Genomic DNA, 27,268 nt, shown 5'->3' on the forward strand with positions numbered 1-27,268 from the left:
ATGTTTTTCTCCTCTCTTGTATGCACAAAAGACTTGGTGGATGTTCGATGTTGCCATGGTCGCCGGTGCTTAAATGTTACTCTGCTATTATTCAGTGTCAATAGTACTGGAGCTCTGCAGTCTTTGTAAAACTATTTCAATACATCTCCCATCTAAACGCATAAGCTTTTACCCAGCGTGATCCTGAAAATAGAATTTCAGCTTGCAGCACACATTTGGTGAAAGAATCTGAATTAAATATTGAATTAAAGCATCAAAGTAGAGTTGACATATCACTGTTCTTGACTATGCTACACGGGAGGAGGGTGTGGAAGGATGATGAGGGACGCTGCAGAGCTGCTTATTCTAACTGCTTCCAGAAGGCTCTTTTGTATTGGTCAAATACCTGTGCCGAGGATAAGGAGAGCTCTCTAAAGGCCTTTGCCGCGCTTCTTCGCATTTCTTTTTTCCTCCTCTGGGACGGGACACGGGCTTTACCTGTCTCTCCAACCAGCTGTGCCACATCAGACCCAGAATACTGATGAAGAGGTGAAATTGTTTGCCTGCAGAGCCGCCATATTCAGCAGCAGCAGCACACGGAGGGGAGGAGTCATTTACAAGTAATTTATGTCCTCCTTTGACTCTAACATGCGTCAAGGGTAATCAGATTTTAAATTGCGAGCTCAAGAATGAATAAATATCCAGGTGTGAATGCACCCAGGATGTATTGATGATCGTGTGAACTGCTCACCTGCAGCAAAAAATTTTAAAAAACAAGTGAGGTGCAGCGGATTGGACATGTCTGATGGAAAGGATCCTATTGAGACAGAAGTAAACAGTACATTTTCTGTAAAAGTGAACAGCCAACGTTTTGGTTTTTGGACAGCCAACACTGCTACATGATTCATCCTGAGCCGCTGTAATCGTGGATCTGAATAGATTCACATACTGTGAATGCGATTGAGATAAATATAATTTTTGTTTTGGCTCCCGTCTGATTATGATATTAGTTTAGATCAATGGGTTTAGAGACGGGGGGTTTTGAGATTAACTTGATCCGCAGTTTGTTTTTAGCATGACAATTAAGTCCATATAGTCTCTCGGGTTCCAGTGTTCAAAATTCAATTCCAATTTATGCTTTCACGTCTTGCTGTCGTCTTACATCATCTGTGTTAACATTTACATGCATGCAAATGCAAACAATCCCTTTTCAGCTTTTTAATTGCATTACAGATATGGTTATAAGATTGATAAAAAATAAATAAACAAAAAACTAAAAAAAGCATATATTTAAATTGTGTACGCTCTAAAAAGTAAAAGTACGTCTTGGAAACCCCTGGGGTTCCTCACATTGTATACGTTTACAATGGAAAAAACTTTAATGATCCCTGATGATATGGCCATTTGATGTTTTGGAATATACAATTATTTGCTGTCTTGCTGAGAGTTAGACGAGAAGATTGATACCACACTCATGTCTGTCCAATAGATGTGAAGCTACAGCCATTAGTAGCCGATTAGCTTAGCTTAGCTTACTAGCTTGTCAGGAAGGAGGCTAAATAACGCTCCAAACTTACGCTAAAAGGCAGGAAAAACTGGCATGGCCAATTTAAAAGGGGTCCTTTGACCTCTGACCTCAAGATATGTGAATGACAATGGGTTCTATGGGTACCCACGAGTCTCCCCTTTACAGATATGCCCACTTTATGATAATCACATGCAGTTTTGGGTCAAGTCATAGTCAAGTCAGCACACTGACACACTGACAGCTGTTGTTGCCTGTTGGGCTGCAGTTTAACATGTTATGATGAGCATATTTTTTTATGCTAAATGCAGTACCTGTGAGGGTTTCTGGACAATATTTGTCATTGTTTTGTGTTGTTAATTGATTTCCAATTATAAATATATACATATATTTGCATAAAGCAGCATATTTGCCCACTCCCATGTTGATAAGAGTATTAAATACTTGATAAATCTCCCTTTCAGGAACATTTTGAACACATAAAAATGTGCGATTAATCGTGACTAATTATGGACAATCATGCGATTATTCGCGATTAAATATTTTAATTGATTGACAGCTCAAGTGAAAAAGACAATTTAAAAAAAAATATATATATAGTTACATACTGTAACTATTTCTTAGCTCTGATGAGTCAGTTGTCTTTGTAGGAAATTGGCAATCTTTATGCCCCGTTTCAACGCAGTTTTGTTTTGTGCCCGAAATTCCGCATAGTAAACGGAGTACGCCCCCTAGTGTTCAACGCAATGAAATGCATCTCTTTACGAACGAATAGAAACGCCACCAGAAATATGGGAGAGGAGTTAATTCTGTCCGTTTTTCGCTAACACAGTGCATAAGGTCCATCAAAAAACTACTGCAGAAGTTCAACATTTTTCAACGTACTTGAGGCAAATTCTGGAAAAAAACGAAAGGAAGAACTTTGCAAACACATCGCGGAGGTTCCCGTAGGCACGATTGGATCAATTGGACACATTTATGTGGGAAGGACATAAATTTGACAGTCTGGCTGTCTCCACCTGTTTCCAATCTCTATGCTAAACTAAGCTAATGAGATGCTAGCTCTAGGTTAAACTTTAGCAATTTAGTGTACAGATATGAGAGTGGCATCATTCTTCTCATCTAACTCCCAGTGAGAACATAATTGAGCGTATCTCCCAAATCGTGGACTATTCCTTTAGGTGCTTATTGGCTCCCGCCATTACAAGGTATTGACTTATGTAAGATCCTACGAGGACTCCAAAGTAAGCCGTACAGGAGGTCCTCTCTACAAACAAAGTGCTCTGTAAAAGTTTAACTTTATAATGAAAGACCCTTTCCATTAGCTTATTTTAGTTCTCCGTGTGTCATTTTTACAGGCTTTCACAATTTAATATTAGGCTACATCCGATGTAGACACTTTGGGTTCATTAATGCGAAATGTCGACTGAGTTCAGAAGCTCCATTATGGTGTTATCCTCCACATGTCCCCTGCTACTGCCCGTCTCCTTTTAAATTGGAAAACCTCGGAAGCGCTGATTAAATTGAGTCCTCAAAAATTAGCATGTTCCCAGCACTTCATATATACATGCAGAACCCATGGTATCTGAAAGATGAAAGATATAAAAAAAGGAACTTTCTACAGTACAACATAATGAAGATAACTCACTTGGAGGGAATCCACTTAGTGAGAATATATATTTTTTGTATTTTCTCCCTCCGTGAATCCCACTGTGCCGCAGCCAACTCAAAGAAAAATGCTTGTTTTGTAAAAGTCCTTTGGAGTCTGGATCAAAAGCATTTTCATAGCAACTCAATCTGTGATTGAAATATTTAACACTGGCGCCGAGCCTCGTGCAATCGCTTTCTCTCTCACGCTGCCTCACTCTCATTTCCTTTACGTTTTGTTTCTCCTGTTTTCTCCTTCGAGTGTCCATCTGACTCTCATCTTCACACTCTCACGTTTATTCTCTCCCTCGCTTGCTATCTTGTTGCATTAATAACCCACGCTAATGCAGAGTGGATGCGCTAGATATAAATAAGACGCTGTATGTATATTTGATTATCTTCCAGACCTTTGACCGCCCATAGAAAGCAGCTGATATCGGCCCGTGTTTGGAGCCGCTTCCGTGTCTGAGCAGCCGGAATAACAATGAAAAAAGAAACACAAAAGTACACTTTAGAGTGTCTTTGCTGCACTCGGCGTCCCTTTCATCCTCTTGCATGTGTGAAAAGCTTCTGAAGTGCTGCAGCTTTTTCCTCGTTGTGTAAATATGAATATGGAAAGAAGTGTCAGGATGTTTTGGGGGGCGAAGCTGTTGACATCAGAGACGTCGCCGACTACTTCCTGGAAGATCGCTGCTTAATGATGGCGTGTTTGTTTTTGCATATGCCAGGGTACAAGACAGGTGATCTGTTTTGTTTTGGGGGGAAATCATGAGCTTAATGCAGATCGTTCGCATCAAAACAGCAGCGGGGGTCATTTCACCGTTTCAACAGCTCACACACTTTGATTTCTTCTTCCTGTTTTCTGCAGGACAGCTCTGCTGACTAGGCTCAACAAAGACAGAGCTTTGTTAGTGTGATTAAAGGGCCATCTGATAAACTTTGACAAGTTTTGGTGTCAGAACTTATTAGCGACGGAGTCGGTTTGTGGTTGTGGACGAGCCAGGCTTCTCACTCGCACTCAAGGTGAAGTTTACAAAAACAAAACGACAACACGGCGTGTTTTCAAGAGCATTGAGTGACGAGCAGGTGGTGCTGATTTGAAACTTGCTGTCACCTCGAGTGATTAGCCACGTCTCAACTTCAGTGTGTAATAGCACCCTCATCTCCTGCATAATTGGCCCTCATATTGATTAAATAAGGTATGCAGTCGGTGGTGTTTGTTTATGAACTCAGGAAGTTGAAGTTGTTGAACTTTTGCTGGTTGAGGTGTTCTCTCGTACGCCGGGGGTTCAGCGTGAATGGCAGTGAGTAACTCAAAGGTGGTCATTCAAGTGGTTATGTGCTGTAGCGTGTGACACAGAAAAGTAAATGTTGCACCAACAAGGGCTGGCCTGATATGTTTGAAATCATAATCATGTTATTAAAAATGAATGTTACGTTACATATGCAAAACCACAAACAAAACAATCTCAGAATCCACCGACTATAGGTCCGACAATGGATAATCCTCTGGGGGCAAGGGGCTATATATCTGGGGTTCCGGTGTAGCCAGCAGATATCCGGGCCAAGACTTCCTTTTCCGTGCGATGCTCATTGTTTACAGTCCGATTAACAACTTGAGATGTGAGACTGGAGTTGAGAGACAAAAAAACAATCCCTCCCCAGCCACTACCAGCGAGCTATACTGAAATCTAACTGTCACGCCAAGGACGTGCGGTGAACGGGTGAATAGTGTGTGATGTAGTCAAGCTGCACTTAATAATCAAGTATTTACAGGGTCAGGGATGTGTTTAAAAAAGGGCCCCATGCTTTCAGGAATTTCAGAATTCCTTCATTTGTTAACACAAGGCTTCTATTTTCAAATATTTGCAGGACTGTGTGGTAGAACATGCAGTGACTTGGAGAGCTCCATGAATGAATATAGTACAGGGTTTTAATTGTCGATTATTACTATTATTTACAAATTACCACACGTTCCTTAAACTTTCTCTTTCTAAAATAAATATACAGTAAATTACATTTATAATGAAATTAAATGGTCGTTATGAAAGGCAAACTCTATGTAGAAAGAAAGGGCTACATTTCAGCTGCAGAAACGCAGCTGAAACGCAGCTGGTGTGAATACCCAACGCATGAATCACGCAGCCGCCACGCGACGCAGCCGCCACGCGACGCAGCCGCCACGCACCGCAGCCGTCCACGCGACGCAGCCGCCACGCGACGCAGCCGCCAAGCGCTGTTCATGCGGGCGTACTGGCCGGGGCGTTAGGTACGTTAATTGCGTTTCATCTCCGGTGACCCCAAACCGAGCAACCAGAGTATTCGGTCCCAATTTGACATTTAACACTGTTGAACTCCTAGGATAAAGATTGTGGCAGTTGGGACTAACCTCAGGATACATGCAAGATAGTTTGGCTTTTGAAATATGAGCCCTGTGTACCACTTTGTACTGAATTAAGCCGTGACGAGCACATAGAGAGGTTGAATTAACCAGCTTAATTATGGAATGCCATGCATCCTGTGATAGAGAGAGGCCTATACTACTTGGACTACAAATGTAAACCAAAATGCTTCTGATACCAAAATCTTGTCCCGTTGCCTCCAGATTCTACATGTGAATACATAATCTGTTCATAGAGATTACATAGAAATCACGTCGGAAGTAATGAACTGTGTTTTACTGTTGTGTATTACATAAGACCAATCTCCTTAATATGTGTCGAACAAAACAATATGTCCATATCATTTTTGATGTTATATATGAAGAAGCTGTCGCTCTCTGAGTCATAGAAACTGACACCAAAACCTGTTGATGCTTCAGATTGCTTTAATACTTTGTTATTAAATTCTGTTGTAGCAGGAAATTGTAATGTTGCTAAAAGGGGAACTGCGCCGATTTTACACATCAAAGTCTGTTTACTTGTCTCGGGGAGAGCTACTGCTTATATGGAAAAAAAAAGAAGTTATAAAGCCTTTTGTGGCTTCAGAGGGAGCTTCGTGAAATAAGATAAGATTGCCTCAAGTGATGTCACTTGTCACTGGAGGTGTGGAGTTAGAAAGAAGTGTTTACCAGACCTCTGTAGGCCGCTCCTCATTTCTACCTGAGGCTAACGGCTCGAAGCTACATTAGCGGCTACTAGGACACACACGATCTCCAAAGAGTATAGAAGCAAAGAGACAAAACTCTGGTGCTTTTTTGACAATGGCCACTAGATGGCACTGCAGTAGCGTTGGCGCCATTTTGGACTGAAAACACCAATGAGTCCATAGACATTTTTTTTTAGGGAAATCAACTTCCTAGTACGAAAACTTAAACAGACCCCATTTAAATCATTATATCCTAAAAGTTGTAAAATTAACTACTCGCTGAATCCAGAGTTATTATCCTCGGTGTAATGAAAGTGCATCAGACCCACAGGACTGCACCGCCCTGCACGCTCATATGACATAACCGCTTCTGCCGGCTTCCTGCTAGCTGTATGCGGCTGTAATAATGGATGTATTGGCTGTAATTCATCACTTTTATTATCTTCTAATACACCCATGGGCTGTAAGCCTGTACCGTGTTAGATGTATTAACGTCTCTGTTCCCAAACAACCGGCTATCAGCCAGTAGCTAGTAGCGCTAGTAGCATGACATCAACAGAGTTTAACGTAGTATGAGCAAAGAATTTACGTTGATTGTAGGATATTTACCAATACATCCGTGGTCTGTGGTCTATTGGACATCGGTTTTGGATCCTTGACATGAAAAAGTTTGAGATTGCTCTCAAAATCTGTGTGCTGGATTTTTCCAACTTCCATTTATGTCCATCGCTCACTTTATGCTCCTCTATGAGCGGCCGGGCAAAAAAGTTTAATAAATAAATAAGTAAATAGTTATAATAGTATGCATATTTATAATACTTTTATTGTTCGACCATTTCGGTAGAGACATTAAATATGACAATAGAATAGAAATAATTTAGTTTTACCTTGTGCAACACTTTGTAGGTGGACGTTTTACTGGCGTCCGGTAGTTGCTTTCAGTCCAAAATGGCGGAAGCGCAGCATTGCTGCTGGGATGGAACGAACAATTGGCTTTCACTTCTTATCAATATACCTTCTTTGCCCAAACTCTCTGACCGAACTAACGGCGGTGTGGGGAATGTAGGTTTTTGACAAGGAAGCAGTATACAAATTACAAAATATCTGCTTCTGCTGCATTGAACCAAAGATACTGTTTGGAGCGAGGGTAGCTTGGCGTTGGCGTCTCCAAGACGCCGCAACCAGGATCTGGAACAAGGTATATACAGAGTAGTATAATGACCTTAACATGGGAGGGAAATAATACTGTAGAGGCAGATTCATTCTCCAGAATCGGCGCCATGGACAGCGGTCATGACCGATAATAATATCTTGATGTAATGTCTTGTCAGCTAGTTATTTAAGAAGCCCTCAATTTAACATTGTTTGGGATTATGGGATGGATTATGCCATTAGTTGTGATTTGGCTTGAGATTTTGACTTTAATGACACGCTGTCACAGCAGATTTGATTGTTTGCTCACAGCAGCAGATGAGATACTGCACCAGCAGAACAGAAAAAGGGGAAAAAGAATCTTTAATTGTCCTCAGTTTTTCCTCTTCCAGCAGCTAAAAAGTGTCAAAACAAACTTTTTTCTCTGTGTATTATTGATAATATCTACTACACTGTGCAGTTATGAGCTCCGTTGTGGGTGTTGATGAGAGTAAAAGGTGTGTCTTTCCATTAGTGGGACAAGCTCTTTCTCCAGGTCTACATCTTTTACCTATAGATGGCAGTGTGTCCATGAGTCTCCAGCATGGCGCCTGTGTGTCTGCTGGTCTGTAATGGTGTGAGGAGGAGAGGCAGACGGCCACTGACAGGCCTCCGTAATGCAGATTTACAGTAATGGCCTGCGAGGAAATGAGATGTACACTGTTAAATAGTTTGGAAAGACATCTTGCTCCGCCGTGCCGCGGCCCGACCTCGAGCCGGCGAAACGGCGGACCAGATCATTGATTCGACAAAGGCTTTGACTAATGATGCTAGTGAAGAAGTGGGAAGGGGGGGGGGAAGAAAAAGAACGTCACAGTCTTTCTTTTTATCTCCGCTGTTCTGTCGAGACGTGGGATGAAGTGATCCGGACCTGTTGATAAGGTCACAGCGGCGAAGGGGTTGTGCATTAACGAGCGCCATCGACACATGCTCTCACCCCCGTCTGCTGTGAATTTGCCGCCTCTTTTCCTCCGCCACCTCCTCTGCTGCCTTTTGTTCCTGAGGCTCATATGGAGCCAGTGGTCTGTGTCATTCTCCTCATCCATTATGGAGCAGCACCAAGAGGAGTAAAAGCAGCGTTTTGGGGTGTTTTTAATAGAGACATGTCTGAAAGATTTCGTTTCTGTTTCTGGAGTGTCAATAAAAGTTGATATTCAAAAGAAAGGACCAAAAAAAGACTCATACATGGCATCATACATTCATTGTGTTTTTCATTTACCTCTCTAAGACCCGTTTCACAAAGACAGACTTTGGCTAAGCCGAAACAGTCAGACCTCAGATAGACGTCTAAATTCATTCGTTGCACAAAAAAAAAACACGGCTGACCAAGTAACCGTATCAATCGGCTCAGCTTTGCTCATTCCGGCAGAAAATGTTTGCGTTCTGGAACAAATTCAACAGTTTCTACTGGGGAAAAAAAATCACAGTATACCGATGAAAAAAAAAAAAAAAAAAAATGATTTGGAAAAATAATTGCAGCGAGAAGAATTGGTATTAATCCCACTGTTGACAGAGCATGAAAGACAGGCTCAGTTTCCTTGAGAAAAAAAGACCTCACAGCTGCACTTAGCGGCCCAGGTTCGAGTCCGACCCAGGGCCCTTTGCTGCACGTCATCCACTCTCTCACCTCTGCTTTTCCTGTCTCTCTCACTGTCAAAATAAAAGCAGAAATGCAAAAAAAAAAAAACCTAGCCAACCAGAAATTATGAGCCATGTTTTCCTCTCTTTAGTCATTTGGATACCACTGGTCAACAGGTGCGGCTGCTTGTTAGTTACCATGGTAACATGGCTCTCAGTTCTGAGTTATGGTACATGCCCACAGGGAGGGATCGCCTCGCTGCCCAGCATTGGACGCTTGATGGGCTGCCACTAGACACAAGGCACTCGGCACCTGATTGGACGAAAGCTTTCCCTCGTGGGCTGCTCCTCCCAGCTTTCAAACCGGAACCAACATGGCAGCTCGTTTGGAAACTTTCTTCTCTTATATCACGAAAATAGTTCACCGAAATGTGTTTCCGAAAACATTTTATGCGAGAAATAAGCCACGCAGTTGCTTCATCTGTCTTTATTTTGGAGCGACAATGCTTAGTTTAAAAATTCTTCGGGAGTTTCCAGAGGCGGCAAGTCGCGCCGGACGCCCCTGATTTACATAAAGTAGCCTTGACCTCAACGTTATGCAAATGAGGAGCGGCCAACGTGATGCACCGTCTCTAGAATCGCGCCGCCGAGCTACCAGAATGCATTGCACGGCTGCTTACATAGACTATGAATGGGAAGTGTGGAAAGGACGGAGCCTGTGGACACGTACCGTTAACCCAGGGGTAGGGTGGCTAACTTTTTAGGCTTAAAATATTTATTTCTGTGAAACTGTCCATTAAAAGGACGTTCTTGTAATAAGCAACAACAAAATGTTAGTAGGAGCGGCTGGGGCTCAGAGGGTAGAGGAGGTTGTCCACCAATCGGAAGGTTGGTGGTTCGATCCCCGGCTGCTCCGGGTCACATGTCGATGTGTCCTTGAGCAAGACACTTAACCCCAAATTGCTCCCGAAGGCATAGCCATCGGTGTGTGAATGAGTATTTAGATTAGAACCTGATGGGCAGAGTTGGCACCTTAGTAGCCTCTGCCATCAGTGTATGAATGTGTGTGTGAATGGGTGAATACTGACATGTAGTGTAGAGTGCTTTGAGTGGTCGGAAGATTTTTTTTCGAGGTGGGGCGGGGGACCGGGGATGTTCAGCTGCAATTTTTGTTTTGAATTCCGTTTTCGGCGATTGGATGGCGAGCACTGGAAACTTCTGGAAACTGCTCAGAAACCCCCTTATTGTCAATCTACCTAGAGAAATCCATCCATCCTCTGAATGCTCTAGGTCTGTAGTTTGTGGCTGTAAAGTTTCATGAGGCTGTGATTATCCTAAAGGTCACCACAGGTCATTTTATACAGTGAGGTCACGTTTAAAAAAATGGTCTCAATACAATGAAATGGCTACTATGGGGACTAACATCATCACACATGAAAACAGTTGGGCTCATTGGATCCACAAGAGTCTCAGCTTTACAGTCATCATTTATGCAATTCCCAGACTGTTAAGGGACCCCAGTATGCAGAAATATTCAAATACACCATTTATAATATAGGCAAAAATAGCACATTTATACTGCATTAAAAAAACCTGTATGTTTTTTTCCCAAAACTGCATGTTATTAGCATAAAGTGGGCATGTCTGTAAAAGAGAGATTTGTGGGTACCCATAGAACCCAATTTCATTTTCTGCCTGCAACAACCTCTGAAAGACAGAGTAGTGGCTTATTCTGTATTGTTAACAGTGTTTCTTTGAGCTCTATTTACAGTGACAAATCTTGTTGTGGAGACAGTCAATATCTCTGACTGCCGTATAAATGGACAACTAGCGGGCCGGAAATCGTGTTTTCTTTCTCCGACAACCGGCAAACCGTGAGCCGTTGTCAGCGTAGACGTTGCCTCGTTTTATCAACACATTCAGAATGAAAAAGAAGAACACGACTGCGTGTCTTTTTTTCTGCTGCTGCTCTTTGGCGGCGATTTATCCTGTTTTTAGCTCACAAGACTTGTGTCTGGCAACCTTTGGATATGATCATTTCAAGAAATGCAGATCAGATAAGTGTATGTGCGTGCGTCTTTGTGTCTGGATGTGTTCGGTTGTGTTGCTGAAGCGAGTGCTTCCACCGGCCCTCTCTCTTCGGTCTCTCTCCCCTGTCTGTGTGTGTGTATGTGTGACAGTTTCATGACACTGCCTTTTCCCTTTACACTCATAATAGCCTGGTGATAGCGTCGGAAATCAAAGACCTCCTGGCAGATCCTGATAACAACCTCTGTCCTGTTGCTCTCTCTCTCTCTCACACTTTCTGTCCCCTTATTTCTCTCTCTCGGCCTTTCATATCTCTCTCTCTCTCTCTGTCATTCTCACCATCCCTCTGTCACCATCCCTCTGGCTTTCCCTCAGCTCTAAAATAGGAAATGTCTAAATTACACTTGCTAATAGGTTGCAGCAGCACAGTCTCCCCTCTCTCCCTCCCTCTGTCTTCGTCTTTTTTAATTTACTGTTAGGGACAGAACACATTTCATTTGATACTAAATGTAAGGATTGTTCTTATCAACTCTCCTCTATTCTCCTCCTTCTTCCTCTCCCTCTTCCTCTCCTCTCCAACTCTCCTCATCTCCAATTCTCCTCCTCTCCTCCTTCCTCTCCTTCTCCCTCTCCTCTCCTCTCCTCTCCTCTCCTCTCCTCTCCTCTCCTCTCCTCTCCTCTCCTCTCCTCTCCTCTCCTCTCCTCTCCTCCCTTCCCCTCCAGATGGGAACATCAATTCTTAATGCTCATTCTGCCATGCTGCTGGTACCCGTTCTCTCCCCCCCCCCCCACCCCCCCCTCCCCCCCCCGGGCATACAAAACCAGAGCACAGGGCAGCATCTCAAACGCTCAGTATCTCACTTGGCTCATCTTAAACACCTACCAAAGATGTAGTCTTCTCTTTTTAATAAACACTCCCAAGACGCCTGAGCCAAATCTTCATTAAAAGTACGTCATGCAGGGCGCACACATCAACAGATCATTAACGTATTAATATTGAGACATTACAATAACTACTCTCAGCAATCACCGAGAAGATTGGCAGCCTCCGTTGGCCTCTACGGTGTTTTGTGCCGATGGGCTTGATTTGGTTGGAGCTCGACTTCATTGAAATCGGGTCGAGAGAAAATATGTTTTGAAAAAGCATTTGTCAAGTGCAAATGGAAATAATAGTCTGGCGGATAGTGAAAGAAGTAACACAGAAGTTAGTTATGACATGTTTATCCAAAATCTGAATTAAAGAGCCTCTAAAAAATTCCTGAATCTGGATCAAATCCATCGCAAACTTTTGGAGTAATCCTTCTAACTGACAAACAAACCAACAAACCAACGCTGGTGAAAACATAACCTCCTTGGTAAAAAGCTACATAAATGTATAATAGGGTATTCAGTTTCATGATATGAAACAGAGAAAAACACCATTCCGATTTTAGAGAAGCGGTAAACAGTAAATATAATTTTTTTCAGCCGTGGTAGTTGCGTTAATCTAGGAATAGACGGATGCATGTTGGTGTGTTGGTCGGTCGGTCCACCACTTTGGTCCAGAATGAAACATCTAAACCAACTAAACAACTGGATTGCAATTCATCTTTGTACAGACTTTCATTGTTCCCAGAGGATGTGTCGTAATGACTTGAACTTGAGTTTTTCTCTAGTGCCACCAATATGTTGACTATTTTTTTTGTGAAACGTCTCGACAGCTGTTGGCTGGATTGTCATGCAATATGGTACAAACATTCATGCGTCTCTCAGGATGAATTGTACTAGAAAGTAGAAAACATAGGTCAACATATCAGTTTGTCTAATACTTTGGTTTATGACCAAATCCCATAAACCTCAACTGTAACTTGCCTTAAGTGCTAATTAGAAAATGTTAGCATGGCTACACTCTAAATTAAGATGGTGAACATGGTAAAGAGTATACCTGCTAAACTAAAACAATTTGCACACAGATTGATTGATTGATTGATTGATTGATTGATTGATTGATTGATTGATTGATTAACAGCTATTCACCGGTTCCAGTGCGAATGATCTGCTTTGCCGTGTTCCATTTTCGTCAAAGAGGCGAAATGAGCTTCCTCCTAAATACTGCAGTGTCCACTAAACAAAACAAAAACCTATCCAGACAGAGAATGTCTAAGGGGCTAACGTTAACAACTAAATACATAAACAAATCCGACCCCAAATTTGATGCTAACGTTAGCTGTTGTGGCTAGCCCTGTTAAGTGACAAACATAATAACGTTAGCAAGTGCGTATCAGCTACAATACCATCTTCATCGTATCCTAGCTGCTCGGCGATCTCAAGCCATATATTGTCCTTTATTTGGTTGTTGAGGTCATAGTGTTTGTCGTACATTACTGGGTGTTGAGAAGGGGACGGCCTATTGTTAATACGAAACACCATTAGTCCGAAAAAAATTCTATTGGAACGAAAAAAAGCCCATTTGTCCGACAGTCCGTTACCCCGAAAACAAACACCCATTGTTCCAAGGCCCATTGCTCTGAAAATACACCCCCTACGTGCAAGAAACAAAGGCACATGGCTAACTATTATGCAGAATGAAGGGTACTAGTTGGAAGAAAGGATTTCATTGGTCAAACATATACATCCGTAGGTGGAAATCCGCTGAAATCGAGGTCCGTCATAAGAACCCACAAAATCAGTTTTTATTTCTGTGCGAATTTATCAGACGAAAATTCGTGCTTGGTGTGAAACTGCTTCTACAGGGTGCTAGCATGGCTGTAGACGTGTTCTTGTAACTTGATAAATGACTTAAGCGATTAATCAATCGTCAAAATAGTCATTGATTTGTTTTCTGTTGATCTACTAATGAATTAGTCAACTCGTTTCAGCACTTCTAACAATCCAATGGTGTTAGATAGATATTAGTCATCGCTGCCTTCACGTCATTTGTTTATCACAGCTATACAAATGTAACACAGTCTGCCAGTCATGTCAGTCTCTGCTACATTATTCATTATTTCCCACCAAAAATTTCCTGGACTCACAAATGTAGTTTCGTTTTATTTTTCTGTCAAACTGGCAGTCGAGTCAGTGTGTTAAACTGGCAGTGGTTGAATCACAGTCGACGCTGTTACCTCAATGTATGCTCGGGCAGCGATCCGTGGCAGACAGGATGGCTAGACGTGCTCATTTGTTACTGTGGCTTCGTGTTGCCTTTTAAGTACGCGAGGAACTCAGCTGTTCTACACCTGTAAATGTCAGGGCTAGATGTTTTTTCTGGCTTGCATTTCCCTCCGCCATGGTGATGTATGGCATGTGTGTTTTCACATTGCATTCTACATTCATTTTCTTCCTATCTACACAGCGTTTGCTTTCGCCGTATTTCGGCGGAGACGAGGAGAATCGTACACGCTGTTATTGTGAGAGCAAAGTGACTGCTCTGACCGAAATTCTGCTCTCCTTTTCCATCATACAAGTATTTCAACTTTCATTTCACCAGGGAATGCAGGCTGAGCACAGACAGCTCCTTTTTTTCATAAACTACATACTTACAGCTTTTACTGCATGACGCCTTCATATTCTGGCACTAAGGGCACCTTGACAGTACTTTTTGAGAGGTGAGATTGGCCTACATTAACTTTTCCCACCCATATTTTTTTTTCCATTTTGTCCGTTAACCTAAAAGTAAAATGTTCTATGCTCTCACACGCTTCCTGTACTTACCATCTAATTGTGGTTTAGAGGTTTTTGCTACGGAGGAGTTATCTAATGTAAGTTGTTAATAATTTGACCCCTTTAACCTTTTCTCATTAGTCATCATTGCTAAATGGCGGTTCGGTTGGTCAGTGGGCGGCTCCGAAGAGGGAGAGCCGCAGAGAACAAATGGCCTGTGTCATTAAGTTGGATGTTAGCGGCGCACGTGCCCTTTTAACAGCAGACTATTAACACAACAACCAAAAAGCAATTAGATTGACTTTCTAAAATGGCAGTCAATTAGCAAAGCTTGCTGCGCTGCGTGGTGGGAAGAGGTGAGAGAGAAAGACTAAGACACAGAGAGGAAATGAGAGGCCGTTTGCCTTCACTTTACGAGTGACGAGAGGAAAACGGCACGCTGGGTGGCCGCGGATGCTGCCGCTGGTGATGCCGCTGGTGATGCTGCTGTTGATGCTGCTGTTGATGCCGTAGTCACGACGGTCAGGAAACCAGCTGTTCTAATGTCACAGGGAGACAAGAGTCAGATTGTAGTTGTCATCTGATGCACCGATCCAACTATTTCAGTCCCGATACTGATAGCGATACCTGGACTTTGGGTATCGGCCGATACCCAGTACCATTCCGATACCAAGAAGTGACTGGGATCATTCGTTTATGTGTAAGGCAACATCAGGCTTAACTTAAACATTACTTTCCTAACTTTGTAAAACAAAATGTAACAAATAAATACGTAGATACAAATTTACTGAATTGTTCTTTATTGTTAAAATAATAAAAAGGAAAGTTAAAATAACTGAAAGGAATTACAATTCATGTGTAAACCTTTTTAATGCTGCAACAAATTGGTCAAAACTTAAACAAGAATTAAAATTCCAGTATACAATGTATATAGTATATAAACATAGAGTTGAATTTTATAGATCAGCCCCATTATCACCGATATCCGATCTAGCTATTTGTGTCAGTATCGGTGAGGCTTGTCGCTGTAGTCGGCGTTACCGGTGTTACACGGTGGTCGGGCACACGCGATTACATTACATACCTGCTTCCCAGTTAATGCAAACTCAAAACTTCCTCCATGTTTACCCGTTTTCTCGATTAATTCAGCATAATGTGTATTTCCACAACACTAACTCCGTCATGTCATCATACTCATCGCTCCGCTGCTCTCAGTTTCTCTCCTCTAACAGAAATACAGTTTTCATTCACCAATTAATTCCAGTCCCTTCACTTTGTCATATTTCCAGATCGATTTAAACTTCGTTGAAAGAACAACTCCAGCTGATTTTTCACATTAAAAGTCGTCACCCTAACCCGGCCCACCTGTCAATAGTAGGTTTATAACTAGGGGTGTAACGATAATGGATTCACTGATCAATGATCCAATATCATCGTTGCAAAGTGAAAACATTGATACATATCATCATCTTCAAGAAACGCCTTTATTTTGAAATTCCCATGGCACGTCTGTCTCACCATTTCCGTCCAAGCGCACCTCCTTAACTACAGAGCCCAGTAATAAAATGGTCAAATCACATTTTGTAGCTTTTTGTGAGTTCATATAAATGTAACTGATTGTATTAAATGAGCATATGATTTCGTTTCATATCGATCGCAGGCCCCTGAACTGAATCACATCGAAATCGTATCATGGCAGACTTTGTGATATGAGCAAATATCATATCGTTGTAAAAAAAACAAAACATCGTTGTTAGAATCAATATAGTATCGTGAGGAAACTTTACACCCATACTTTTAATGTGAAAATCTACGTTCTATACGGTAGCTGACATTGATCATAAAAAAGGGAAATTTTGATAAACTGGAATGAATAGGTAGATGAAACAGGTGTTTCTGTTAAAAATAGAAAATCAGAGAAGCAAAGTATGAAGCGAGTATGGCCTCGTTGCCGTTTTAGCTGCTGGCCTTTGTCATTATTTGAGACTCTGACTTTATTTGAATGCTTTTATATGAGCACTTACTGTACACCAACTAGACCTCTTGCTCTGACTTTTAATGGCATTTCCAGCACTGACATTGATAGTCCCCTTTTTCTATCGATTAAAACCTAGTTTATTCTAGGACTACACTTCCGCTGATCCATGTCTGGTCAGTCACACATTGCAGGACTCAGGTTTAGTTCTGTCAGAAGCACACTGAAGAACAAAGGAACAATCCGCTCAAAGCATTTTCTGTCAGATGCTACAAAGATTTTTTTAATCTTAAAAGTAAACTGTTCTCGCAGAGTGTCTTTGTTTGTGGCTTAAAACGGGTTCAACTTTTGTTGTTGTTGTGCAGACATCTGTCTTTGTTTTATATCTCCTGTCAGAACAAAGATTGACCGATATGGATTAATCCTACATTTTTAAATTTCAAGTTAAGTCTCTATGAATATGACTCTAGTTTGTAGTTTCTGTCTGTCTGTGAGGCCCAGTCTATTTGGTATTCAAGAGAGAAGTACACAGCCTTAAAGAAAATTATGAAAAAGGCACTCTCCGTGCAAATTAAAGGTATTTACTCTCTCAGCTGTTTTGTTTTTACCCTTTTATAGGAAGCGAGAACACTCTCCGACCTGGAGAGTGAATCAAAAATGGCAGAAGGAACGAAGGTGTTATTGTATGCTTTTGTACATAATGATGTCTCATGGTGTGCTACTATAAGGAGGCAGACTTGACAGGAAAAAAGAAACTCATGGGAATAGACAAAATAAAGGCCAGGCATGAAAGGCTGATACCAGTTTTGAAGGTTGGCCGACTGTCTGCTTAAGTCCCTGTTCATATTAGTCACTTCCATGTCTCATGGGTGGTCCAATCAGAAGTGGACACTTCTAAACACAGGGGTAAATGTACCTCAAAGACGTTGAGGATGCATTGGGATTTAGTAACAAAAACAACACATTCCAAGGTAGTGAGGAATATGTGCACATACAAGAGAATGTTTCACACCAGTATGTCCAACTCGGTATCATGCCAAAGCCTTTAATAGACCCGCCTGTCCACCAGAGGATAGCATGTCAGTGTCACGTTTTACCTTGCCGTTGCGTTAATATTACATGCGTGTATGAAGGTGCAGTACCAGCAGGGGGCAACAAAACAACTCACTTAGTTTTAGGCAACAAAACCTACTTAGCTAGGTTTAGGAAAAACCTCATGGTTGGCCTTGAAATAAGTACATAAACTAAGTACAATACGTACGGAAATAATGTAACGTAAGTACGGAAAACACGTCACAAACGTAACTTACAAAACAAAACACTGGTCTCGTACACCAGTGTCCTGGTTGAAAGTCCTGTGTTTATTGGACCCATCCCCTCCGCTCACCATTGCAGTCAGTACAGACTACATGGCGCACAAACGACACGCCAAAAGCAAGAACGGCGTTCTTATTGCACGCTTTTTGCCTTGCACATTATTGTGTTATTCATACTCCTTTTTCGTGCAACCGGGCTGGTTTGTCACCAACTTCAATGAAGGTTCACAGAGATCCATAAAATAAGTGGTGAAAGCTTTACTGTGTAATGATGTACAGTTTTACCTTTGTTAAATTATCCAGCTCCAGATTCGGTTGGAGTAACACGAGTAACACGGGGGGAGTGATTGATATACAAATTTACCAAAAAGACCAAACTTCAAGCAGTGCGAACTACAAAGGGTCTAAAACCTGGTTTTGGTTGGGTCTTTGGGTTTTTTAGTGTGTTCGTGCCAAGGCACCAAATAGCCAGGCCAACAGTTTTGTACCAGTATTTAGTATCAGAGTATTTCCATCTTCATGCCCAAATGATCAGAATATCATGTTGGCAGGATAGAAAAGCCCCTGACACATTATTCAGCCCATCATGGGGCAATGGCCCTGTATTGAAACGTACAATAAAGAAATTGCCAGTTTCAATTCTCGTCACAAGCTCAGTGACAAGTGAAGTGAAGTGAAGGCCACTACTGAGCCATTTAAATGAAATCTGCAAAGAAACCTGAATTTAACTGCAGCTTTTACAGACTAAAAACCTGATACATCAATCCAACTCTAACAATTCTTTGGAGACTTGAAATTGCGTTTGTGGCACAGCGCTGCACTTCTCAGCACTATTATTCGATGTGTAAATCATCTCTGCGCAGTAAGGATCACAGACTTTAATATGCATGGAGTGTACTTTCTATATGAATAACAAATCATCTACTGTAGATGTAGAAGCTGACTTATACCGCAGCGCTTTTGTTTTTGTTGCTGAGCTGTCTAGACCAGGAGTATGTCAGCTACATGAGAAAAGGTTATGCAGGCATTTACTGTATGTGCGTACAATATTTCATGCATAACTAAATGTAAATGCCTGATGCAAGTGGTTTTGTACGTCCCTTAAATCGGGGCATATTGTGAGTAAATGCGTGAACGCGGTTAAGTAAACCGATTCACGTTTCGCATGCGGTTCTGCGAATACGAGTGTGCGAGCGCTCTGTGAATGCTTGATAGCTCTTTTAATAACTTGCAGCAGATTGAGCTGTGATGCTCCCCAGCTGAGACTTTTTTGGGTCAGACTCTCTTTTTTTTTTCTTCTAATAATTGCTTTGATCACAGGAATAATTAGGTTTTCTCCTCTCCACGCCTGCTCAAAACACACAGATACAAGCACCTGCTCTCAAACATTTCTCTCCCGTCCTTCAGTATACTGTACAGCGACGTACCTTTTAAGATACACTGACAAAAAGGTGGAAAGACAGTCGTTTCGGATCAGGCAACGAAACAAGTGAAGCACTGTCAGGTCAAAGAATTAGCGGAAACTCGATCTTCTTAATGCACACAGCCAAGATAGTGTGAATTTTAAATAGATCCGTCACTTCACCGTGCCAGGACAGGAAGCGATAATCACTCTCTTGAAGCTGCTGTACTAACCGTTACCTATTTGTTGAATGGAGCTGAGCATGCTGTGCTCAAGGTGGAGACTTGTAAAACCCAAATTCAATTACATCACCCCCGACCGTGTTTCTTTCCTCCGGAGTCTTTTTTTTTTTAATCTTAGAAGTACAATCATATTGTGCAGTGAAGCAGATTCTTGGAAGCACTTATAGTTATCTGGCAAGTTTCAGTGTTTAAAGAGGACCTATTATGCTTTTGTGCTTTTTCCCTTTCCTTTAGTGTGTTATACAGTTTTTTTGTAAAAGATCTGCAAAGTAACAAAGCCCAAAGTCCACGCCAAAGGGAGTTACTCTCCCCCACAGAAACACTGCTCCTGAACTGACTGAAACGCCTTGCTTGAACTCCTGCCTTTTCTTCCGTAACGTGGTGATGTCACCAAGTAACACATTTGCATAATACCTGCCTAGCGGCTAGTTTGGCACGTTCTCAAACAAAGATAGTTAGAGCGAAGTCCGAAGAGTTTGGTTCGGTTGACCAATCACAACAGAGTGGCCCAGCTGACCAATCAGAGCACACTGGGCTTTTTGGGAGGGGGCGGAGCTCAAACAGAGCGTTTCAGACAGAGGGTGAAAAGAGGTGCTGCAGCACAGCCGGTTTTGAGATAAATAAAGCGTATTTTGAATTTTACAGCATGTAATCATGTTCTAGTAAAAACCCAAAACACAAGTATGCACCCGAAAATGAGCATAATGGGTCCTCTTTAATGGTAAGTATGGCTTTAATGGTGATGGTATTAGTAATGATGGAATCCTGATCATGCAACATTCGGGCAACAAAAACTCCTATGTAATTTCTTTCTGTTTGTCTGAGTTAACTGCAATAACTCCATATTATGTCGAGGTGAAGTAAATAAAAAATAAATAAAAAAATTGTATTATAAATGTAATTTAAAAAAAAAAGAAGTTTGGACCGCCATTGCAAAATAGCTTATTTTTCTGAGTTCTGAGCTTCCCCTGTGGAAAACTTAAGCCATCAAGGTACTAAATATGCACTGAGTGAAGAAGGTTTTTCCACAGGTTTAATTTAGTGAAAATGAGATTTTGCACGGCAGAGTTTGAGAAGTGGGCCACGCGGTTTTGGATTCTGTGTGCGTTTCTGTCTGTATCTGTGAAACATGTGCTTGTGATGTGCCTGTGCATGTATGGTATACACAGTGACACATGCACACTATAATCCAATTTGTGTTCTCACTCCGATTATGATTAAGCCCTTAACACTTCCTATAAATATTTATTAAATCATTCCACTACATATATTGATCGTCCATCCCTCCCCCTGCGTGAGCGATGTCCCGTCTTATCATTTCCACCACACGGCATTGGCACGCTGCTCGCATGCAGCAGCTGTGCTCTGTAACATCAGCGAGTGTTCGCGTAACGCTGCGAGGTGCGAAGGCTAAACAAAGGCTGAGCACTTCAGATTAGAGCCGCTGATAAAATGAAACTTTAATAATCCCTGTGGGGAAAACTGGGTCATTGCAGAAGGGAAGAATAGCAGACAAGGAGGGAGAGAATGGAGACTCGCAGATAACACAAGTAATTACAACCAAAGAACATACTGTACCGAGGGTAAAACACAGGTTAAGTTAAGAGAGGACATATTTTTCGGCGGCAGCAGGATAGAAATGTTTGGACAAAACATATGTTCAAAACATATGTTCAAATATTTAAGCCAACCAGCCACAGATTTGTTGAGGTACGTGTCTAATAAAGCAGAAAAGCTATATAATAATCTTGTCAGATAACGGACCAAATGTTGAACAGGTTGTTTAGGGCACAGTGGCACGCTCACTTGGATTATGCGCTTGTCCAAACAATCACCCCGCTGATTTGATCAGTATTGCCGTAGACGCGCAGTCTGATTGCAGGCTGAATCTCTCATTATAACCTCAGTGTAACATAATCAGATTTAATCGTCTGAGTCCTCATAAGAGCGTCGCATGAACTTTATTGATCCTGGCTGGCAGCTAAATTGGGTCATTACAGTAAGCAGCGATTTAGAGGTGTGTGTTGGGGAACGTGAAGCAAACTCATTTTGTGATTCTCTGTGGATCCCTGAAGGAGAAATTAATCTTTCTGTGTGACCTTCAATACATGGAGGAGCTGCTCGTGTGTTGAAATTCAACAGGAGGAGAGTTTTGAGCTTATTAATAATGTACTATTTTGCAGTAATAAGTGCAAAATTCATATACTTAAAGGGGACATATATCATGCTCATTTTCAGGTTCATACTATGTATTTTGGGTTTCTACTAGAACATGTTTACATGCTTTAATGTTTAAAAAAACACATTATTGTTCTCATCCTGTCTGTCTGAATACACCTGTATTCACCCTCTGTCTGAAACGCTCCGTTTTAGCACCTGTATCTTTAAGACCCCCTCCTGAAAAAGCCCAGCCTGCCATTTAACTTCATGATAAATGTAAATAATAGTAATAATCCACAATTAAATCTCCGTACTATATTCATTCATGGAGCTCTCCAAGTCACTCTATGTTCTAGAACACTGTCCGGCACATATTTCAGAATAAAAGCCTTGTGTTGACAAATGAAGGGATTCTGTCCACAGAAAAAACGCTTGAGGGCTTTTATTTTGAAATGAAAGCAGGAAGTGTTGATTTGAACCCCAAACTTTATCAATTCATGGATCTCTCCAAGTCACTGCGTGTTTCACAGCACTGACTGCTCATATTTCAGAATAAAGGCCTTGTGTTAACAAATGAAGGAATTCGGTCCATAGAAAAAATGCCTGAGGGCTTTTATTTTGAAATGAAAGCAAAAAATAAGTCTTTACTTTTTTTCATCTCCGTAACATATTCTACAGATAGACATTGAAACTGTAGTAAAGTCTTGCTGGTATGATGTTAATATACCGTCAATAGATCACTTTCACTGTCTGTTGCTGCTGTGAGACGCAGCTGAGACGTGCGCGGCTCACATCAAAAATAGGCGAGACCTCTATTCTATAGCACGTCTCATGCGGGCAGTGTGGCTGCTCTAACCTGTTAACATAGACGCCGAAGCAAAAAACAACACGCCCGCAGCCGCCACGCGCTCCTGACGTTGTATGTGTGTCCACGCTGTAAGGCTGGAAATGAGATGGGAACGGTGAGAGTGCACCAAATCAGTAAAGCTGTGGGCCGTAAAACCAAAACAATGAGCTGAAAGTTGCTAAAAGGCTACCCACATGTGTTAGATAGAGCTGTAGGGCAGTGGGAGTGGAAATATGCTAATATTCAAATAAGGAAGAGTATCAAGTTTCAAGCCACAGTGAGACTTTCAACATGTGTTGCACTGAATGCGCCCACGTTATCATCAACAAAATCTGATTATGGGTGTAAAGAGCTCACTAACACACTGTTGATGTTTTCTTTCCATTACAAATGCTCCGCATGAGTCACGGCCATCTTTTGACGCTGTTGTGTCACCAGGCCCGCGACATCTCCTCTTGTTACTATGGGATGGCTGGTAAATAGGAAATGTTTGTCCATTAGTATTCCTCGCCATCTGCCAATGTCTGATTTTACACTTTTTTACACATTTTATATTTCGGGTTATTCAGCTGATTGCTTTGAAACTAATGGAAACGGCTCCATGTACAGTCAAAATGTATAATCTTGTGAAAATTGTGCTATTTTGTTACATTTCCAGGAAGAAAAATAGCTTTCAGATTTCTTTACAAAGGGTTGGGACATGATTTGACCTGGTGTGTGGTGTGAAAAAGGACATTCGGGGGGGCAGAAGAAAAGTACTTTCAGCCGCATTTCACCTTTTGTGTGATACAGGGCTTGAAGCTGCTCCTGATAGATGGTGGATGGCAGTGGTTTGCTGTGATTGGGGCTATTCTGAACACTTCCAGGGAACAGAGCTCAAAGAGCACTCTTGAAATGGAAGTAGAGCACAGACACACAGCCAGATGGTTTCGAAATAATAGCTTTGAGTGTGTGTGTGTGTGTGTGTGTGTGTGTGTGTTTTGGGTATATTTTTATACATACAGAGCTCTTGTTACTATGCGTGTAGATTATTATCATTTTGTCTTTTTTTCCCACATATTTTGGTTTTCTTTTTTCAAGTGAGATCCCTTACTAATGATTTGATTTATTGATTGCTGTTGGGATGTGGTGAGAATTTCAACTTATATAACAAAAAATGTTTCTAAAATCTTTACCAACCATACCTTTTAAAATTTGACAATTTGACAATTGAGTGGAAACACGACTACTGTTCTCTCGCTTTCCACCTCTTTCCCCATCATAATTATACCCCCGCGGCAACGTAGTCGGTATATAGCGCTCCGACTGTCCTTCCGTCCTGTCCACACAGGACAGTGTTGTAGAACATGCAGTGACTTGCAGTGCTCCATGAATGAATACAGTGCCGGGTTTCAGTTGTGGATTATAACTATTATTTACACACTTTCGTTTCCGGAACAGAACTCTGAAACTATTTAACTTAAGAACTTCCAATTTGGTATGATGGTTGACAGTGTGGTCTAGTTGTGCCTTTTGGGGCAAAAGGGCAAAACCTTTGGCCTTACTTTAGTAGGGGTCAAGCAGTGCGTGGGGGTATGTGAGCCATGCTCACTTTTGCACTTGTTGGAGCGGCATCTTTCGTGCCACCTAAGACGGCTTCGCAGAGCTGTAGACAGGTGTGGATGAGCTGCTGTGTGTTTTTGAGCAACACGTGTGTGTTATCAGGTTCTCTGTTCGTGATCGGCAGGCCTCCGAGTGAGCCAGAAGCTCCCTGATTGGAGCCATCGGAACGAGGACAAAAAGTGATTCCACACCTTCACGCCTCACGTGTGTGTGAATGAAAACCTGTTTGTCCCATCATGTAACAGCAGTGAGCCCGGCTTGATCTCTGCCTCTCTCTCTCTCTCTCTCTCTCTTTTCTCTCTCAACACACACACATGGACCGACGCACAAAGGCCTCTGTTATCTGAGGGAGGGGAGAAATGAGCTATGAACGATTAGAAAATGAAAGAAGATTGTTTTTGATTAGCGCTTGTTAATTAACTCAGTCAGCCGCCTGCCTGCTCCCTAGCCAGCCCATCAACAATATATGGCCCGACTGCGTGATTAACTCAACTGTGTGTGTGTGTGTGTGTGTGTGTGTGTGTGTGTGTGTGTGTGTGCCGGTGTGTGCTGTTAGCGTAGCAAGACCATTTTTTTCTCCTTTTCGTGATTTTTCGATCTTGTAGTTTTATAATGAAAAACAGATGAACCTTGAACCTCAATTTGCTTCGATGTCTGCCTGTGCAGGTGAGCGTGCAACGTGTGAATAATCTTTTTATGCATCTTTTCATTGATATGCACAGCGTGGCAAAGCGGGGGGCGGCTTTCACAACATGCGTGATTAGCAGCATGGGACTGCCGCAACATCGCAGAATTGAATGGCAATGAAAGATTGAAAAGAAGGGGGAAAAAAAAAGAAATTAAAGGAGAGATGAGAGAAAGAAAATGAGGGGGAGGAGGGAGGAAGATTTCAAAGGTAAAGGATGAATGAAGGTTGCATAAATGAGTAGAGTAGAGTTCGAAAGGAAGACGCAACAAAGAAAGAAACAGAATCAATATTTCATAGAGGAGAAGACTCAACAAAAACAAGGACATGTTTTTTTGAGAGATGAGAGAAAGTTAGGGGCACAAAAACAAAAAAGAACAAAGGATGGTGGATGGTGAAGCAGGAGCTGGGAGGGAGCGATTTCATGAGAAGATAAGATATGGAAGACGAGATTCAGAAGAGCCCCAATTTCACAGCGGTGTGAGTGCCGCGGGTTTTTGCCGTCACAAGGAGCGCTCCACTTGATTGCGCATTAGTCCCATTGTGGAAGGAGCCCTGCATATGTTTTATTTAGCAGGCTCGCCGAGCCTCCTCGGCCGGACGTTTGTTTGTTCTCGCCGTGTGCTCTCGGGGTCGCGGATGCAGAGCCACGTCTCCTCGCTGCTAATGGACGGTGCGGCGTTAGTCAAGTGTGTCAGCTCCTCTGCCCCGCTTCCTGGCACCGGCTTCGTTATCACCCGTCAAAAGCTTCCACTTTGGAGAGGCTTTTCTCGATTTCACAGGTTCCGAGTCACTTCTAATGTGAGGATTTCTCTGTTTCCGTCTGTTTTTCAGCTCGACAAGAGGAACGTAGTGTGGTCCGTATGTGAACCCGCTGCTACATATAATGCGTCTGATGTGAAATTGACTTGTCTCTCTCATACCCCGAGGTCATAAGAGAGAGGAAATGTCTCAGCTCGTCAACTTTTCACCCTTTTGCCATCACAGTTCCGTTGCGAAACTTTCTCTTAACCTCTTGACCGGCAGGCAGAAGGCAGTTTGCAGCAGCTTGCCCTCAACATGTCAGGCCGGATGTACGAGAGAGACTTTGTTTTCAAACTGCAGTTTGTTCTGTGAGCTGTGATAACCATCTGCTCTGTGGTTCAGAATTAGAAACAAGCTAATCTGCAAGTGAAAACAACAGAAATGTGAAGGATGTATGGCAAACTCCAATTCCAAAAACCCCAATTATCAGGCTCCTCTCTCTCACAGCGGGGAGCGTGGCGGCTGCGGAACCTGTTGTTTTTTATTTCGACGTCCATGTTGACAGGTTAGAGCAGCCACAATGAGCAGCACGGCTCGGCTGCGTGTCAGCTGCGTCTCTTCTAGAGATTCGAGGTCACGCCTATTTTTACCGCGAGCGGTTCACAGCAGCAACAGACATTGACGTGATCTTTTGACAGTATATTGACATCATATCAGCAACATTACTACAGTTTCAATGTCTGTATCTGTAGAATATGTCACAGACATGAAAAAAAAAAGATTTAATAGTAGTAGTAAAGATTTGTTTGAGCGGCTGGGGCTCAGAGGTTAGAGCAGGTCGTCCACCAATCGGAAGGTCGGTGCTTCGATCCCTGGCTGCTCTGGTCACATGTCGATGTGTCCTTGAGACACAAGACACAAATTGCTCCCGAAGACATAGCCATCGGTGTGTGAATGAGTATTTAGATTAGATCCTGATGGGCAAAGTTGACACCTTGCATGGCAGCCTCTGCCATCAGTGTATGAATGTGTGTGTGTGTGTGTGTGTGTGTGAATGGGTGAATGCTGGCATGTAGTTTAAAGCGCTTTGAGTGGTCCCAAAACTGGAAAAGTGCTATATGAATGCAAGTCCATTTACCATTTAACTCAACACTTCCTGCTTCCGTTCCGGCAGCAGCAGCAGAAACGCTATCAGTCTTAGCGAGGCAGCCGCCTCCCGCTGCTGATGTCTGTTCCCAGCCGTCAAACTGTAAAGATTTAACTGTAAAGATAAAAAAAAACTTGGTAAGGCCTATTGTTGATAACGCATATCGGTATTTTCAGTATTGATGACCACTTTTTTGTGGCTTTCCTGCCTCTTTAAACTCACTCTACCTGCGTTCTCTGTCCGTATTGTGTGTAAGATCTTTTGTGGTCTGAGGGGAATCCACTCTGTGTGTACTCTAGATCATTATCTATGTATGATGGCCATCTTGCTGCTGCTCTCTCAACTCGGTGCTCCTGGGAGTCTGAGGCAAAACCCAAGAAAACAAAAGGATTAAGGTCTCAAGAAGGGTGGGATGATTGGACATTGGAATTCAGTAAAGACCTGAATGAATTGGCAATGTATAGTCCATTG

At 42.2% G+C, this 27,268-nt stretch overlaps 2 protein-coding genes across 3 annotated transcripts in view; one reads left to right on the forward strand and one right to left on the reverse strand.

The window, feature by feature from the left end:
* Positions 1-16,993, reverse strand: part of phf5a (PHD finger protein 5A) — a 373,616-nt gene extending 356,623 nt beyond the window's left edge. Inside the window, exon 1 of the mRNA XM_074620638.1 lies at positions 16,989-16,993. The gene's annotated coding sequence lies outside the window, so the exon portion shown is untranslated. The remainder of the gene's footprint in view (positions 1-16,988) is intronic.
* Positions 1-27,268, forward strand: part of snx29 (sorting nexin 29) — a 175,471-nt gene that overhangs the window by 51,202 nt on the left and 97,001 nt on the right. The gene's annotated exons all lie outside the window — the stretch shown is intronic.

The sequence above is a fragment of the Sebastes fasciatus genome, chromosome 20 (genome assembly GCF_043250625.1).
Source record: "Sebastes fasciatus isolate fSebFas1 chromosome 20, fSebFas1.pri, whole genome shotgun sequence".
Taxonomy (NCBI): Eukaryota; Metazoa; Chordata; class Actinopteri; order Perciformes; family Sebastidae; genus Sebastes; species Sebastes fasciatus.